General features: G+C 41.7%; 1 non-coding gene across 1 annotated transcript in view; it reads left to right on the top strand.

Moving 5' to 3' along the window:
• Nucleotides 1-4,198: 4,198 nt before the first annotated feature.
• The window catches only part of LOC102268008 (uncharacterized), a 58,598-nt gene continuing 46,241 nt past the window's right edge, over nt 4,199-16,555 (top strand). Inside the window, exon 1 of the transcript XR_011462685.1 lies at nt 4,199-4,303. This is a non-coding gene — a transcript (uncharacterized protein). The remainder of the gene's footprint in view (nt 4,304-16,555) is intronic.

Here is a 16,555-nt window from a genome sequence, read left to right as displayed (position 1 = left end):
GAATCTTTTTGTTAGGCCATCCTAGAGTAATTGTGAAACCCACATATTTGAAATTGATTTTTAACATTTTCTAACATGTGGAAAATGTTTATAGGCTTTTAGGGAAGCTGAGACCACCTATACAAATTCCACTGAACAGGTAGAATAAAACTCCTGATCTTCTCAATGATGTAGAAGTCCTGGTTTTGGCTGGGGATTCAGACATTAGGCCTGGGACACTCTAAGCGGAATGCTCCCAAGGACGGGTGGTGCCAACTCTTCTGCCATTCTACTCAGACAGAGACCTTCTGTCTTCCATTGCACGCAACTTCATTTGTTCATCCTCTCATTTGACAAACATGTTAAGGGCTCTCTACTTGCCAAGAACTGGAGACACAGAATCCATCCATTTCTGGAGGAACCCAGAGACAGCTATACCAAGGAGAATGATAATAATATTAGGAGTAGCCAAATCTGATATTTTTGGTCACTTGCTATATGTCAGGCACTGTGCTAGCACTTCACAAACAACATCTCCTTCATGCCTTATGCTGATTGTATAAAATAGGCAGGAATGTACTTCTATTATTGCATATATATATACACATACATACATATACCAACCAAGGCCTAAAATCCTGTAGTGATTTGGCCAACATACAGTGATAAGTGACAGAGTCTGACTGTCCTCAGAACCCCATCTCTCCTTTTTTTTTTCTTTTTAAAAACTATTACTACCAGCAATATCTGAGAGTTTCCATTGCTCCATGTCCTGATCTATTGATCTTGATATGATCAGTCTTTTTAATTTTAGCTGTTTTAGTGCATGTATAGTGGTATTGCATTGTGTGTGTGTGTGTGTGTGTGTGTTCCAGTCAAGCTTACTGAGATAGATATATATATATATATATTACATACAATAAAATTTACCCTTTTCAGTGTTGTTGTTCAGTTACTAAGTCATGTCCATCTCTTTGTGACCCCATGGATTGTAGCACACTGGGCTCCTCTGTCCCCTGCTGTCTCCCAGAGTTGGCCATATTCATGTCTGTTGAGTCAGTGGTGCTATCTAACGATCTCATCCTCTGCCATCTCAATCTTTTACCTTCAATCTTTCCCAGCAACAAGGTTTTTTTTTTTTCCAGTGAGTCAGCTCTTAACATCAGGTAGCCAAAGGATTGGCACTTCAGCTTTAACAACAGTCCTTCCAGTGAAAATTCAGGGTTGATTTCCTTTAAATTGACTGGATGTGTATAGTCTCTCAATTTTGCCAAATCCATACAGCCTACTTGCTCCCACAATCAAGATACAGAAATGTCATCCCCCAAATTTATGCATGCTTCCCTTTGTAGTTAACCTCTGCTTCCCTTACCAGGGCCTGGCACTCCCTGATCTATTTACCCCTATGGTTCTGCCTTTCCAGAATGGCATACAAATGGAACCATAAAGTGTGTAGCCCTTGAGTCTGACTTCTGTCGCTTGGCCTGATGCATTTGAAGGTCTTCCGTGTGGTTGCATGTATCAGCAGCCCCTTCCTGTTTATTACTGTGCAGTATTCCATCAGGAGGGAGGCCTTCACCTGGTGATGAATAAACACATGTGAGTAACATGAGACTGGCTTCTTTATCCCTATGGATTGCAGTGGTCTCAAGCTCACTATGCATCAAAGTCATCTGTGGAAAGATTTCGTTTAAAAGTTCTAATACTCAGGGCCTCATTCTCTGAGATTCTTGTTCAGGTGGCCATGGTGAGAACAGGAGCTGGGCATTTGTTTAAAGCACCAAGGGTTTAGACCCACTGATGAACTGGAATCATCTTTGCTACCTACTAGTTGAATGGTCCAGGACAAGTCACTGAACTCAGAATCTCAATTTCTTTTTCTTTAAGTCAAGAATAATAGTAGCTGCCCAGTCTATTTCACTAGGTTATCAGAAAGATCAAAATGATTTTTAGTGGCAATGCTAGAGAAAGTGTTCTGTGAACTGTAGATGCATAAATATGGATGTCATTACGTATCAGTGTCTTTCCTCTTGGAAAAATACCAGAAGTTCTAGTTCTGAAACAAATGAGAGGTTTTAAAGACCAAAGGGAAAGAGCAGGCTTTCTTTGCCACTTCTGTGTGTGCCTCAGATGATTGCTTGATGTGTGACAGTAAGTGTAATGCCAACACACAGAAGGAGAGAAGACTGGGATAAATACACTCCTTCTTGAGACTGTGGTGATGTTGGCAGAACTGGGTACCACTGTAGACCACGAATCCTTGGCTGGATAGGTTAAGTCACTGTGTTTGCAGAAAGTAAACACTGATGTAACTGGAAGGACAGGCAAGCAGGTATGTGTTGCCAAGGATACAATTACAGAGCAGCTCATGATCCAGTCCTTCCCTCAAGGCAAGTGAGAGGAGGTCTGCTTCTCAGAGAAGGGCCCCTTGTCCCTGGCAAGCATCATATGAAGCAAGAATCCTGTTACAACCACATCTGACCACCTTTGAAAATATTGCAAGGAGTGGCATGTCACCTCTGGTACAGAAAAAATATGGCCGTCTTTGGATGAAAAATTCTTTTATTGGTATTTTTATTGTAAAAGGGCCAATACTCCTTGTAAGAAAAAGTGAAGCCATATAGAAATAATGTCTTAGTTCAGGCTGCTCTAACAACACCACAAACTGAGTGGCTTAAACAACAAGCATTTATTTTCCACAGTTCTGGAGGTTGAGAGGTTCAAGATCAAGCTGCTGGCAGATGCAGAATCTGCTAAGAGCCCTCCTCTAGGCTTACAGATGGCTGCCTTCTCACTGTGTCCCCCCGTGGCAGAGAGAAAAAACAAGCACTTGATGGTGACTGCAGCCATGAAATTAAAAGACGCTTACTCCTTGGAAGGAAAGTTATGACCAACCTAGATAGCATATTCAAAAGCAGAGACATTACTTTGCCAACAAAGGTCCATCTAGTCAAGGCTATGGTTTTTCCAGTGGTCATGTATGGATGTGAGAGTTGGACTGTGAAGAAAGCTGAATGCTGAAGAATTGATGCTTTGAACTGTGGTATTGGAGAAGACTCTTGAGAGTCCCTTGGACTGCAAGGAGATCCAACCAGTCCATTCTGAAGGAGATCAGCCCTGGAATTTCTTTGGAAGGAATGATGCTGAAGCTGAAAGTCCAGTACTTTGGCCACCTCATGCAAAGAGTTGACTCACTGGAAAAGACTCTGATGCTGGGAGGGATTGGGAGCAGGAGGAGAAGGGGACGACAGAGGATGAGATGGCTGGATGGCATCACTGACTCGATGGACGTGAGTCTGAGTGAACTCCGGGAGTTGGTGATGGACAGGGAGGCCTGGCGTGCTGCGATTCATGGGGTCGCAAAGAGTCGGACACGACTGAGCGACTGAACTGAACTGAATCACACCATGAGAACCCCACCCTCATGACATCATCTAACCTTAATCACCTCGCAAAGGCTCCGTCCCCTAATACCATCGTGTTGGGAACTAGGACTTCAATACAGGAATTTTGGAGGGACATAAACATTCAGTCTATAACAAATAATTTAAAATAAAATGTGAAATCTCATGTCCTGTCCTACTCTAAACCTGTTTCCCAGATGAAACCATTGTTGACAGTTTCGTGTGTGTATTTTCAGTGTTTTTCCACTGTGTATGTGAACATTTCTGTATATTTATTGCACTTTTTACAAATATGGTATATTTTTATAAATATGGGCTCACACTTCACAGCCTGCATCCGGACCTTTCATTTAACATCAAGGCTAGCTTTCCACAGGAGCACAGGTAGATCTTTGCAGAGCATTTGTGTTTTAAAGAAAACACATTTCTAATGTAGTTTGCAGGTAAGAATTTGGTCAAACATTTCTCATTGAAAATACTCCCAATTCAAAGTGTTCTGAGGTGGCAGGACGGAAGAAAACTTTCGGGTTAGTGTTGCTTTTTATTTCCTCAGCAAGTCCCGACAGTGTGTGATCTAAGGACCAGCTTCTTTTTCCCTTCTGCTTTCTCGTGAGTGTTGGCTTCCCCAGATTGTTGGTCAGCTCTGTAGCTTTGCTGACTTCCTCTTCCTCCTCTCCAGAAAGGGGTGTCTCCTGGTGCAGCTGTTCTGGGGGTGGGGGGCATTTCCTCTCTTTGTGTGTGTTGCTAGCTGTCTCCCTGGCCTCCCTCTAGGGACAACGGCCCAACCAGGTGAGCAAGTGTCATTTAAAGCAGCACTTCCGTTCTCAGGCAGGGGCGGGTTGTCGTTTCTGGATGGCTCCAGATGTGGCCCAGGTGAAGAGGGATGGCACCTGGCACAGAGACAAGGCTGACACCTCGGGGTGAGTCACATGCTCCTCATGACGGATACGCTGCTTAGAGCTCCCATTCAAGACAATTAAAAAAACTACTTGGCAAATTTTTGAACTGCTCTGAAAGCAATCTAGCATAAGCAAGCAGGCTCTACAGTGAGATCAATTCACTCACTGATATTTGTTCACTCTTGTTTATGGAGTACCTATGATGTAGAAGGTGGGCACTGGTCTAGATGCTGAACATGTTGTAGGGAATAAGACCAAGACCCTATCCTCCTGGAATTTGCACTCCTGTCATTGACTATCAACAGAAATATATGTATATATATGTATGTGCGCGCACACGCGTGTGTGCTTGTTGTTGTTTTAAACCACTCGGTTTTGGGGTTCATTTTCATTTATTATACACAATGGAAACTAACCCAATAATTCAGGTTGCTGTGGAGAAAGCAGATTGTAGGAGGTTGAAAGTAGAAGCAGGAACACTCATCCTTGCTGCTCAAAGTGTGGTCCTTGGACCAGTGGTATCATCTTCAAGTGGCAGCTGGTTGGAAACGCAGAATTTAGGCCCCACCACAGACCTCCTGAATCAGAATCTGTATCTTCACAAGACTCCCAGGTGAGTCTTAAACGTCAGCGTTGACGAAGCAGTGCAGTAGGTGATGGCCTGGGCATATGGAGTGCTGCGATGCGGGTTTGAATCCTGGCTTATCAACCCTTCAATCAATTACTTAATTTTCCCAAGCCTCAATTTCCTTTCCTGTAAAACGGGGATAATAATAGTGCTGCCCTCATAAGGTTGTATGCTGCTGCTAAGTCACTTCAGTCGTGTCCAACTCTGTGTGACCCATAGACGGCAGCCCATCAGGCTCCCCAGTCCCTGGGATTCTCCAGGCAAGAACACTGGAGTGGGTCGCCATTTCCTTCTCCAATGCATGAAAGTGAAAGTGAAGTTGCTCAGTCATGTCTGACTCCTAGCGACCCCATGGACTGCAGCCTACCAGGCTCCTCCATCCATGGGATTTTCCAGGCAAGAGTACTGGAGTGGGGTGCCATTGCGTGAGGATGTAAATGAGATGGTACATGTCAACCACTTTGCACAGTGCCTGATGAACTGTTAGGTCTTTATTGACTTGATGAGATCCATGCATTTTCTTCCCTAAGATTGTGTTCCTGGTCATGGCCTGACACTTCCTTAATTTTTAAAAAATTCTCTTTCAACGAAAATCCTGTTTTTCAAAATGTCCTTGAGCTCATCAGAAAGGCCTTTGTCTGTGCCCAGTGTGATTCCAGCCACATCCCAGAATGAAGGCGCCTGGTTTCCAGCATCAGTTCCAGGCCCAGTTCTCAGGGCAATTTTCAGGGCCACCCAGCAGGCCAAAATAGGCCACAGCACTATAAATAGGGAGTCTGGGCTGCTCAGAGCCTAGCTTCCCAGGCCAGGCCCTTCCCCTTCCCCCCTGCCTGGGCCTGTAGTTGTTTAAATATACTCTGGATTTTATCAGCAAGGGGATTCTCCTTAATATGCCCCGTAAATGCTTTGCCAACTTGCCAGACTATCTGCAAAGCCCCTCTTTTTATTTGCTCACAGCATATCCCAAATATGTGATGAAAGCTGATAAACCCAATTCCTAGGATTTTTGTGAGGAATAGATGAAAAGGCTGCATTTAACAGGACTGGTTACATAATCTGCAGGGCCCTTTGTTGAAAGTTATTATGAATTTCCAGATGGCAACAGCGGAGCCTTAGAACAAGTGTGAAGCCCTTCGAAGCGCGATGTGACAGCAATGCAGGGAAGTGCCCAGGAGCCAGCCCTGCCCGAGGCACCCAGTACCCTGTGGGCAGTCAGGACCGGCCACATTCCCCACTTCCCGAGAGACTTTTGCTTTAAAGGGCTGACTGAGTTCCCTTCAAGGCAAAGTTTAGGGGTAAATTGCACAGCGGCTACTTAGTCCCAGTGACTTAAAATCCTAGCAGTTGATTATCTTTCTTGATTCTGTGGGTCAGCCATGTGGTTCCTCTGCTGGTTTCTTCTTGGCTCCCTCACTGCATTCAGTCATTGTGTTTGATGGTGGACACCGCGTTCAGGAGCCTCAGCTGCAGGGTATCCATGCTGGGCTGCGGGTTCAGCTTCCTCTGCATCCCCTTTAGCAGGGGTTCTTCCCTGGAAGGCCTCTCGGCTGCCCTAGAAGGTCCAGGGTGGTCTCATGCATGTGTTTGGGATGTTGGTGCCGCTCTTGGCTAGGGCACTTTAGTTCTCCTCCACGTGGCCTAAGTTGGCCAGACCAGCTTCCTTGCATCATGGAATATTCTAAGAGGGCAGAAAATGGGAGCTTCAGGCCTTCTTGAGACTGAGACTCTGGAATTGGCACAGCAGCACTCCAGTTCCCTGCTATTGGTCAAAACAAGTCACAAGGCTCACCCAGATTCAAGAGTGGGGGGAATAGACTCCTCACTTAATAAGGAGAGTGGCAAGTTTTCAAAGGAGCAGGGACACACTGGGGGCACAGTGCAACAATTCTCAAACATTAGCCTGCATCAGAATTACCTGGAAGGCTTGTTAACACATGGCGTGCTGGGCCCCAAGCCCAGAGTCCCTGAGTCAGTAAGAGTGGAGTGGGACATTTCAAACGAGTCCTCAAATGATGCTGATGCTGTTGGTTAGGGATAGTACTTTGAGAGCCACTTGTGGAGGGGAGCAGTGGTCCTCAACCTTGGCTGCACGTTAGAGGCATCTGGGCAGCATAAATGTCAGATCTGGGTGTTGATAGGAAGGAGATCAAAGCTTTGTGTAATAATGTGGTCCATAGCATAGCAAACTATGCTGTAATTTTACCCTATAAATCATTGGAAGGTTCATCAAATACCTTAAATGCTTTTGCAACTTACTCATTCCCTGATTATTTGAGTAAACAAGTACCAAGAAAAGTTGGATGAACTTTATCTCAACTGTCATCAACGAGCTGTTGGGGGAAATTCCATTTTTCCAAGTATGTACTGTGATATGGCTTTATTATTAAAGGGACTTGATTTAAAAGATATAGGTGTGGCTTCCTGAGAGAAGGACTTTCTAGAATTGCACTGAAAGGATTATCCTGCAAAAAGCAGCTGCTATTCATGAGTCACACAGATCCTGCCTCCTGACCACACACTGAGAGGCTGAACTGTCCTTCCTGACTCTGATTTTAAGGACTTGCAGTAATCAATGTGGCATTGTGTGAGTAAGAACTGAGACTAAGTTGTACGGTCTTGTAACATTAAGTTCATTCTTCACCTTCTCTTCCATTAGCGTGGGTTTCGCAAACTTTTTGAATCATTAGATTACCTGGGGTTCTTACTAAATATATTCATGTTTTTTTTCCACCTCGCACGGATTGAATCAGAACCTACAGGGCAACAACCTGTGTAGTTAAAGAAATGATCTTAAAACAATAATATTTATGAACTACACAGAAGAAGTAATTAGGGAGCTATATTAAAACATGCCCACTCAAGGATAAGAGCAGCGATGGGCAAACCATAGCCTGCGGACCAAATCTGGCCCATTTTCTATTTTTATAAAGTTTTATTGAAACAGTCATGCCCATGTTTTTAAAACAAGTTGGCTATGGCTGCTTTTGTGTATAATGGCAGAGTTGAGTCACTAGGAAAGAGACTATATTGTCCATAAGCCCAAAAATATTTACTATCTGACCTTTAACCAAAAAAAGTCGACTGATTCAGATAAAAGACATGACCTCAGACCTGAGCAAACTTGAAACTGAAACTAGGGCCCTCAGTGATTATGAACTCATATAAAAAAGTAAACCAACAAGGAAGGAGATAATCAGTAAATACAGCCAACTGGAGAATCCAGGCCCCCGTGAGTGGCCATTTGAAACATGAAATAATATGTTTAAGACGATTATAGAGAGCTACAAAATTATTTTTAAAAGAATGTAAACTTTGCTGAAAGAACAGGGCTATAAGGAAAAAAAGATCAGGTTTGAAAAAGAACTAAGTACCTCCTGTAGAAATAAAAATAATTTAGTGAATTGCCAGTCAGAATGGCTGTGATCCAAAAGTCTACAAGCAATAAATGCTGGAGAGGATGTGAAGAAAAGGGAACCCTCTTACACTGTTGGTGGGAATGCAAACTAGTACAGCCACTATGGAGAACAGTGTGGAGATTCCTTAAAAAACTGGAAATAGAACTGCCATACGACCCAGCAACCCCACTGCTGGGCATACACACTGAGGAAACCAGAACTGAAAGAGACACGTGTACCCCAATGTTCATCGAAGCACTGTTTATAATAGCCAGGACATGGAAGCAACCTAGATGTCCATCAGCAGATGAATGGATAAGAAAACTGTGGTACATATACACAATGGAATATTACTCAGCCATTAAAAAGAACACATTTGAATCAGTTCTAATGAGATGGATGAAACTGGAACCGATAATACAGAGTGAAGTAAGCCAGAAAGAAAAACACCAATACAGTATACTAACGCATATATATCATATTTAGAAAGATGGTAATGATAACCCTGTATGCGAGACAGCAAAAGAGACACTGATGTATAGAACAGTTTTTTGGACTCTGTGAGAGAGGGAGGGGGGTGATGATTTGGGACAATGGCATTGAAACATATATAGTATCATATATGAAACGAATCGCTAGTCCAGGTTCGATGCAGGATACAGGATGCTTGGGGCTGGTGCACTGGGATGACCCAGAGAGATGGTATGGGGAGGGAGGAGGGAGGGAGCTTCAGGATTGGGAACACGTGGATGGTGGATTCATGTTGAAGTATGGCAAAACCAATACAATATTGTAAAGTAATTAGCCTCTAATTAAAATAAATAAATTTAAATTAAAAAAAAAGAAAATAATTTAGTGAATGAGCTAAAGCAGTGCCTCTCAAACTTCAGTGAGCATCAGAATCACCTGGAGTGTTTTTTTTAAATAATAAAATTTAATAATCAAAGATTTGTATGTTAGTACCATAAATTAATATATATCTCAAATATCACACAACTTATATTTAGGGATCCAACCTAAGTCACATTCTTAATCTATCAGGAATCTACTCATAAAAATCTTAACCTAAGGATTTGGTAGCACCAGCCAAGAGATCTTTCTCAAAGCATCTATTCCTTGGTCTGAGAGCAGTTTAGGAGAAAGTTCAGTACTGCTTAAACTATCATAATGTATTCACAGCATTGTCTAATAGTCACAAATTTGAATAAAAGAAAGACCAACTTATGAAAGGTACTACAGTGAGATAACTACTCCAAGTGACAAATCTTTCTATCATACTCATGATCGGGCTTCCCTGATAGCTCAGCTGGTAAAGAATCCACCTGCAGTGCAGGAGACCCCAATTTGATTCATGGTTTGGGAAGATCCACTGGAGAAGGGACAGGCTACCCCTCCAGTATTCCTGAGCTTCCCGTGTGGCTCAGCTGGTAACGAATCTGCCTGCAAGGCGGAAGATGAGTGTTTGTTAAAACACTGATTTCTGGGCCCCCATTGCTAATTCAATTCTGACTTCATAGGTCTCAGGTGGAGCCCATGAATTAACATTTCTAACAAATCCTAGGTGATGCTGATGTTGCTGATGCATGAGCCGTATTTTGGGTATGAGTTAAGTAGCAGATAAACACAGCTGGAAGAGTAAGTAGTAAGCTGGGGGATAGATCTGGGAGACAGAATGTAGCAGAGAGAGAGAGGTGGGAAATGTGGAAAAGCATTGAGACAGAGATAGAGTGAGAAAAGGTTCAACGTAGGTCTAATAGAAGTTTCAGAGGGTGACAACAGAATGAATGGAAAGAGGCCACTTTCTGAGTTGAGATACTGAGTGAGAATATTACAAAGTTGAAGGAAAGTGAATCTTGGACTGGATAGAACGTGACAAAACCACATCAAAATGTTTCGTGGTGAAACTAGAATACCAAAAGCAAAGAAGCCTTAAAGCTATCTTAAAGGAAGCATTACCTACGAAGGAAAAACAATGACGCTGAGACTTCTAATCAGCGGTAGTATGTGCCAGAAGACAGAGAAGTGTATTATCATCTAATCCTAAAGGAAAGTAACATTCAACCTAGAATTATATGCCCCGTGAAATTATCATTCAAGAGCAAGAGTAAATACATTTCCAAACACATCTCTTACTGAAAGAACTGCTAAATGAGGTTCTTCAGTTAGAAGAAAATTGAACCCATAAGGAAAGAGTGAGAATGGGATGCAAGAAACAATGGTGAATGAAAAAACTGTTAAATCTAAATAGGCACTGACTATTATATATGCATATATGTGTAATACAACATTTATACACTATGTAATATATAAAATACACATACACACATGCATGCACTCACACACACACACACAGATCCCAATGGGGGATAAGTTAGAGGAAATGGAAATTCTAGACAACAATCATAGGAAAGTTGAGAGTAGAAAGATTGGAGTTAGTGTTCTAAAGTTCTAAAGAGTGTCCTTAATGATAAAGGAAAATTAATTTTCTATCAGATTAGACTGATATGTAAAAATGCTATTCAACCCATTAAATTCAATTTACTACTTACTAATGTGCTACTCACCCACCATTTAAAAAATAATTTTTTAATGGAAGCAATCTAAGGGCCCATCAAAAGATGAATGGATGAAGAAAATGTGTATATGCATATATACAATGGAATATTACTCGGCCATAAGAAAGAATGGAATCTTTCCATGTGCAACAACATGGATGGACGTAGAGAATATTAAGTGAAATAAGTCGGGGAAAGACAAATACCCTATAATTTCACTTATATATGGAATCTAAGAAAACAAAATACATGAATAAACAAAAGGGAAAGAGAGTCATAGATACAGAGAACCAGCAGGTGGTTGCCAGAGGGGAGGTGGGTGGCCAGAGGAGAGAAATAGCTGAAGGAGATTAGGAGGTACAAGCTTCCAGTTGCAAAGTAAATAAATCAGGGATATAAATGTACAGTCTGGGGAATGTAATCAGTCATTCGGTTCAGTTCAGTCGCTCAGTTGTGTCCAACTCTTTGTGACCCCATGGACCGCAGCATGCCAGGCCTCCCTGTCCATCACCAACTCCTGGAGTCCAGCAAAACTCATGTCCATTGAGTCGGTGATGCCATCCAACTATCTCACCCTCGTCCCCTTCTCCTCCTGCCTTCAATCTTTCCCAGCATCAGGGTCTTTTGCAATGAATCAGTTCTTCACATCAGGTGGCCAAAATATTGGTGTTTCAGCTTCAGCATCAGTCCTTCCAATGAATATTCAGGACTGATTTCCTCTAGGATTGACTGGTTAGATCTCCTTGCAGTCCAAGGGTCTCTCAAAAGTCTTTTTCAACACCACAGTTCAAAAGCATCAATTCTTTGGTGCTCAGCTTTCTTTATGGTCCAACTCTCACATCCGTACGTGACTACTGGAAAAACCGTAACTTTGACAATATGGACTTTGTCAGTAAAGTGGTAATGTCTCTGCTTTCTAATATGCTGACTAGGTTGGTCATAGCTTTTCTTCCAAGGAGCAAGTTTCTTTTAATTTCATGGCTACAGTCACCATCTGTAGTGATTTTGGAGCCAAGAAAGTAAAGTCTGTCACTGTTTCCATTGTCTCCCCATCTATTTGTCAGGAAGTGATGGGACTGGATGCCATGATTTTAGTTTTTTGAATGTTGAGTTTTAAACCGGCTTTTTCACTGTCCTCTTTCACTTTCTTAGTTCCTCTTTGCTTTCTGCCATAAGGATGGTGTGTCATCTGCATATCTGAGGTTATTGATATGTAATCAGTAATTATGTAATATCTGTGATGAAAGATCATAATATAAACTTATCACGATTAGTTTGAAATGCATAGAAATATTGAATCACTATGTAATAGGAACTAAAATAGTGTTGTAGATCAATTATGCTTCAAAAACCAACTTATAGAAAAAGAGATCAGATTTGTGGTTACCATAGGTGGGGGTGGGGGAGGGGGAATTGGATGAAGGATGTTCAAACTCCAGTTATAAGATTAAATAAGCACTGGGGATGTCATGTACAACATGATAAATATAATTAACACTGCTGTATATTCTGTATGCAGAGAAGGCAACGGCACCCCACTCCAGTACTCTTGCCTGGAAAATCCCATGGACGGAGGAGCCTGGAAGGCTGTAGGCCATGGGATTGCTGAGGGTAGGACATGACTGAGCGACTTCACTTTCACCTTTCACTTTCATGCATTGGAGAAGGAAATGGCAACCCACTCCAGGGACGGGGGAGCCTGGTGGGCTGCTGTCTATGGGATCACACAGAGTCGGACACGACTGAAGTGATTTAGTAGTAGTAGTAGTATATTCTGTATGAAAGTGAAGAGAGTAAATCCTGAGTTCTCATCACAAGGAAAAAACTTTTTCTGTTTCTTTTATTTTGTGTCTATATGAGATGATGGATGCTCACTGAACTTATCATGGTAATCAGTTCATGATACATGTAAGTCACACCATTGTGTGATATACCTTAAACTTATACAGTACTATAGGTCAATTATATTTCAACAAAACTGAAAGAGAACAATTTTTAAATAAAAATGCTGCTCTAAACACACTTCTAATTCTCCCTGAAAGCCCAAGTAACTCCTAAGAAGCATATTGTCATACCACAGATGAATATCTGTATTTCTACAATACCAGAAAATATGTGAAATCTGTGGGTTTTTATAACTAGTTCCTAAAGACAATAAGGAACACTCATAACCACCAGAATGAAACCAAATTTGTTTTGTTTTGCCAAATATCTGAGAAGTCACAAAACTTACCTACATGAGAGAGTTGGGAACTCAGAATATTTCAGTAGGTAATTGAAAGAGATTTCAAAAATGTATGTTTCCTCGATGTTGAAATCTGTCTTTCTAGAGCATAAAACCTTTCAATATAGTCATTAGGATGTCACGTCATGGCAAAGATGTAGTAAGGACTTGTGGGCACCATGGGAGGGCTGCCCACCGTACTACTTCTCTGGCATCTTAGCAGCAACTGTAATGCATTATCTTGCTCCAGAGTAATTAGCAAGTCTCCAGGGAATCATCCAGAGAGGCTCATTATTGCCATGTTTTTGCCAAGAAGCAAGGAAAACAACTGAGCTAAGAGGAATTAAGAAGTATAGTTATGAAGGGTAGTGTCAGTCTCAGACAGCCTCTCTCTCTCTGCCTGCAGTCGCCACCTCACAGATCCATTACCTGTCTACCAGCTGACCAATGCCTAAAGTGATGCAATTATGAAATCCTTTATGTATTCAATATGTTGTAAACCCTTGGGAGAAGGTCTCACTTTCAATTTTATGAATCATTGGCTCTTCAGTCTCTTGGCTCCTAAACAGCAATTTTATGATGCAACCTCAGAGCAGGATTCAGATTATTCTCATTACTTTATTAATTGATTTAAGAAATTGCTAATACCTTGAGAGCTTACTATGTGCCAGACAATATATCATCTTGTTTTCATAATGACCCAATGAGGGAAATATTTGCATTACTCTATTTTATAAATAAGGAAATGGAGGCTCAGAGAGTTTAAACAACATGTTCAAAGATGTCTCAATTTATAATTTTCAGAGCTGAGATTCAACTTCAGGCTTTCTGGTCCAGAATTGGCGATCTTCACCCTATGTTGGCTTTCATTGAAATAATATATAATTAAGAGAATTTGATTGCTTCATGGGCATTTGGGAGGGGGGATTTTATTTCTGTTTCTTTTCTTTTTTTATTCCAATTTTATTGAGATGTCATTGACATACAACATTGAATAAGTTTAAGGTGTATAGTATAATGATTTGACTTACATACATTGTGGAATGATGACCGCAATAAGTTTAGTGAACATACATTATCTCATATATATATACAAAATTAAATAGAAAAAAAATTTTTTCCTTGTGATGAGAACTCAGGATTTGCTCTTTTAATGGGCATTAAAAAAAAAAATTCACATCCACATAATGGTGTTTTCTTCCTAGTCTTACCCAAAGTCAAGTACACAATAATGTGTATAAAACTCAGTGTGCCTATCCTGGAAGAGCAGACGGACTCCGCGTGGTAATTTAAAGAAGTAAAAGTAGAAAGCCACTCGAAAGGGAGCCTTTGTTTGCAATGAAATTGTTTATGTGTTAAACATTACTCTGCACTCTGTGGTATTTGCTGATTGGTGCAACCACCACCATTTAAATGGATTCCCTAATCATGACGATAATGACCAGGATTAGCCCAGTTCAATGGGTGCATACTTTCCCCAGGGCTTACAAAAGCCTTCTCTAGGGATCCAGGCTTTCCTGGTAATAAGTTAACTACAAGGCTGCTGTATTCTGCGCTGGTAAACAGCAGTCCTCAACTAAAAATGATGGAAATCAAAGAAAAGATGAAGGTCTCGGCCCAGACAGAGGAAAATCGCCCTAACCTGTTCAGCAGAACCCTGAGAACAACTGCAGGCTTCCTGAGTGGTGGGCAAATGGGTGTTTGTTTGTTGAGTACTTAAGTGATTGAGAATTCAAGGGATTATAGCAAAAAATCCATCAATGATTTTTAAGTTAAAGAACTCTTGTTTGCCTCTCAGCAGCCTGCTATTTAAAATTAAAACACGTGTATTCCTAAAACAATATGTGGTCATTGTAAACATCCCAAACAATTCAATCCAGAAAAACATGTAGTGAAAAATGAAAGTCCCTCTCCCCACCAATTTCATTTTCTCCCTAGTCAGTTCAGTTCAGTTCAGTTGCTCAGTCGTGTCCGACTCTTTGTGACCTCATGAATTGCAGCACGCCAGGCCTCCCTGTCCATCACCAACTCCCGGAGTTCACTCAGACTCACGTCCATTGAGTTGGTGATGCCATCCAGCCATCTCATCCTCTGTCGTCCCCTTCTCCTCCTGCCCCCAATCCCTCCCAGCATCAGAGTCTTTTCCAATGAGTCAACTCTTCGCATGACCAAGTACTGGAGTTTCAGCTTTAGCATCATTCCTTCCAAAGAACTGGAGAAGGAAATGGCAATCCACTCCAGTGTTCTTGCCTGGAGAATCCCAGGGATAGGGGAGCCTGGTGGGCTGCCGTCTATGGGGCCGCACAGAGTCGGACACAACTGAAGCGATTTAGCAGCAGCAGCAGGAGCTTCCAAAGAACACCCAGGACTGATCTCCTTTAGAATGGACTGGTTGGATCTCCTTGCAGTCCAAGGGACTCTCAAGAGTCTTCTCCAACACCACAGTTCAAAAGCATCAATTCTCCAGCACTCAGCTTTCTTCACAGTCCAACTCTCATATCCATATATGACCACTGGAAAAACCATAGCCTTGACTAGATAGACCTTTGTTGGCAAAGTAATGTCTCTGCTTTGGAATATGCTATCTAGGTTGGTCACAACTTTCCTTCCAAGGAGTAAACATCTTTTAATTTCATGGCTGCAGCCACCATCTGCAGTGATTTTGGAGCCCCCCAAAATAAAGTCTGACACTGTTTCCCCATCTATTTCCCATGAAGTGATGGGACCAGATGCCATGATCTTCGTTTTCTGAATGTTGAGCTTTAAGCCAACTTTTTCACTCTGCTCTTTCACTTTCATCAAGAGGCTTTTGAGTTCCTCTTCACTTTCTGCCATAAGGGTGGTGTCATCTGCGTATCTGAGGTTATTGATATTTTTCCCAGCAATCTTGATTCCAGCTTGTGCTTCTTCCAGCCCAGTGTTTCTCATGATGTACTCTGCATATAAGCTAGATAAGCAGGGTGACAATATACAGCCTTGACGTATTCCTTTTCCTATTTGGAACCAGTCTGTTGTTCCATGTCCAGTTCTAACTGTTTCTTCCTGACCTGCATATAGGTTTCTCCCTAGAGGAACCCACAACTCCTTCCAAATTTTAAGAATAAACCAACTGTAAAGAAATAATTTAACTATAGTAAAGCAACTTGCTGATTATAATTAGTATTAACCCTTCTTTAGTGATTCAGAAGATTCTCCAAGTTTATTCTCATTTAGGGTATGAGTTGTCACAGGGAAGAAATGTAAGGATATCTGTGTTCTTGGATCCTGATAAACAGAAGCTTGTGGGAAAGTTGTGGATAACCCTCTTTTTGGCCTTCTGGAAGAATTTGAGCTTGCTCAGACCACAGCTGATAATCTTCCTATCCAGAACAAAGATGTTGAAGGTACCTAACCTTATGAAATAAGACTTTGGGGAACACTGTAAAAGTGTTGATTTGTAACTTAAAAGATTTGGGGGATTATTTCTATGAC

The sequence above is a fragment of the Bos mutus genome, chromosome 25 (assembly GCF_027580195.1).
Source record: "Bos mutus isolate GX-2022 chromosome 25, NWIPB_WYAK_1.1, whole genome shotgun sequence".
Classification (NCBI taxonomy): domain Eukaryota; kingdom Metazoa; phylum Chordata; class Mammalia; order Artiodactyla; family Bovidae; genus Bos; species Bos mutus.
Note: the sequence above shows the minus strand (reverse complement) of the source record. Positions and strands in the feature narration are given on the sequence as shown.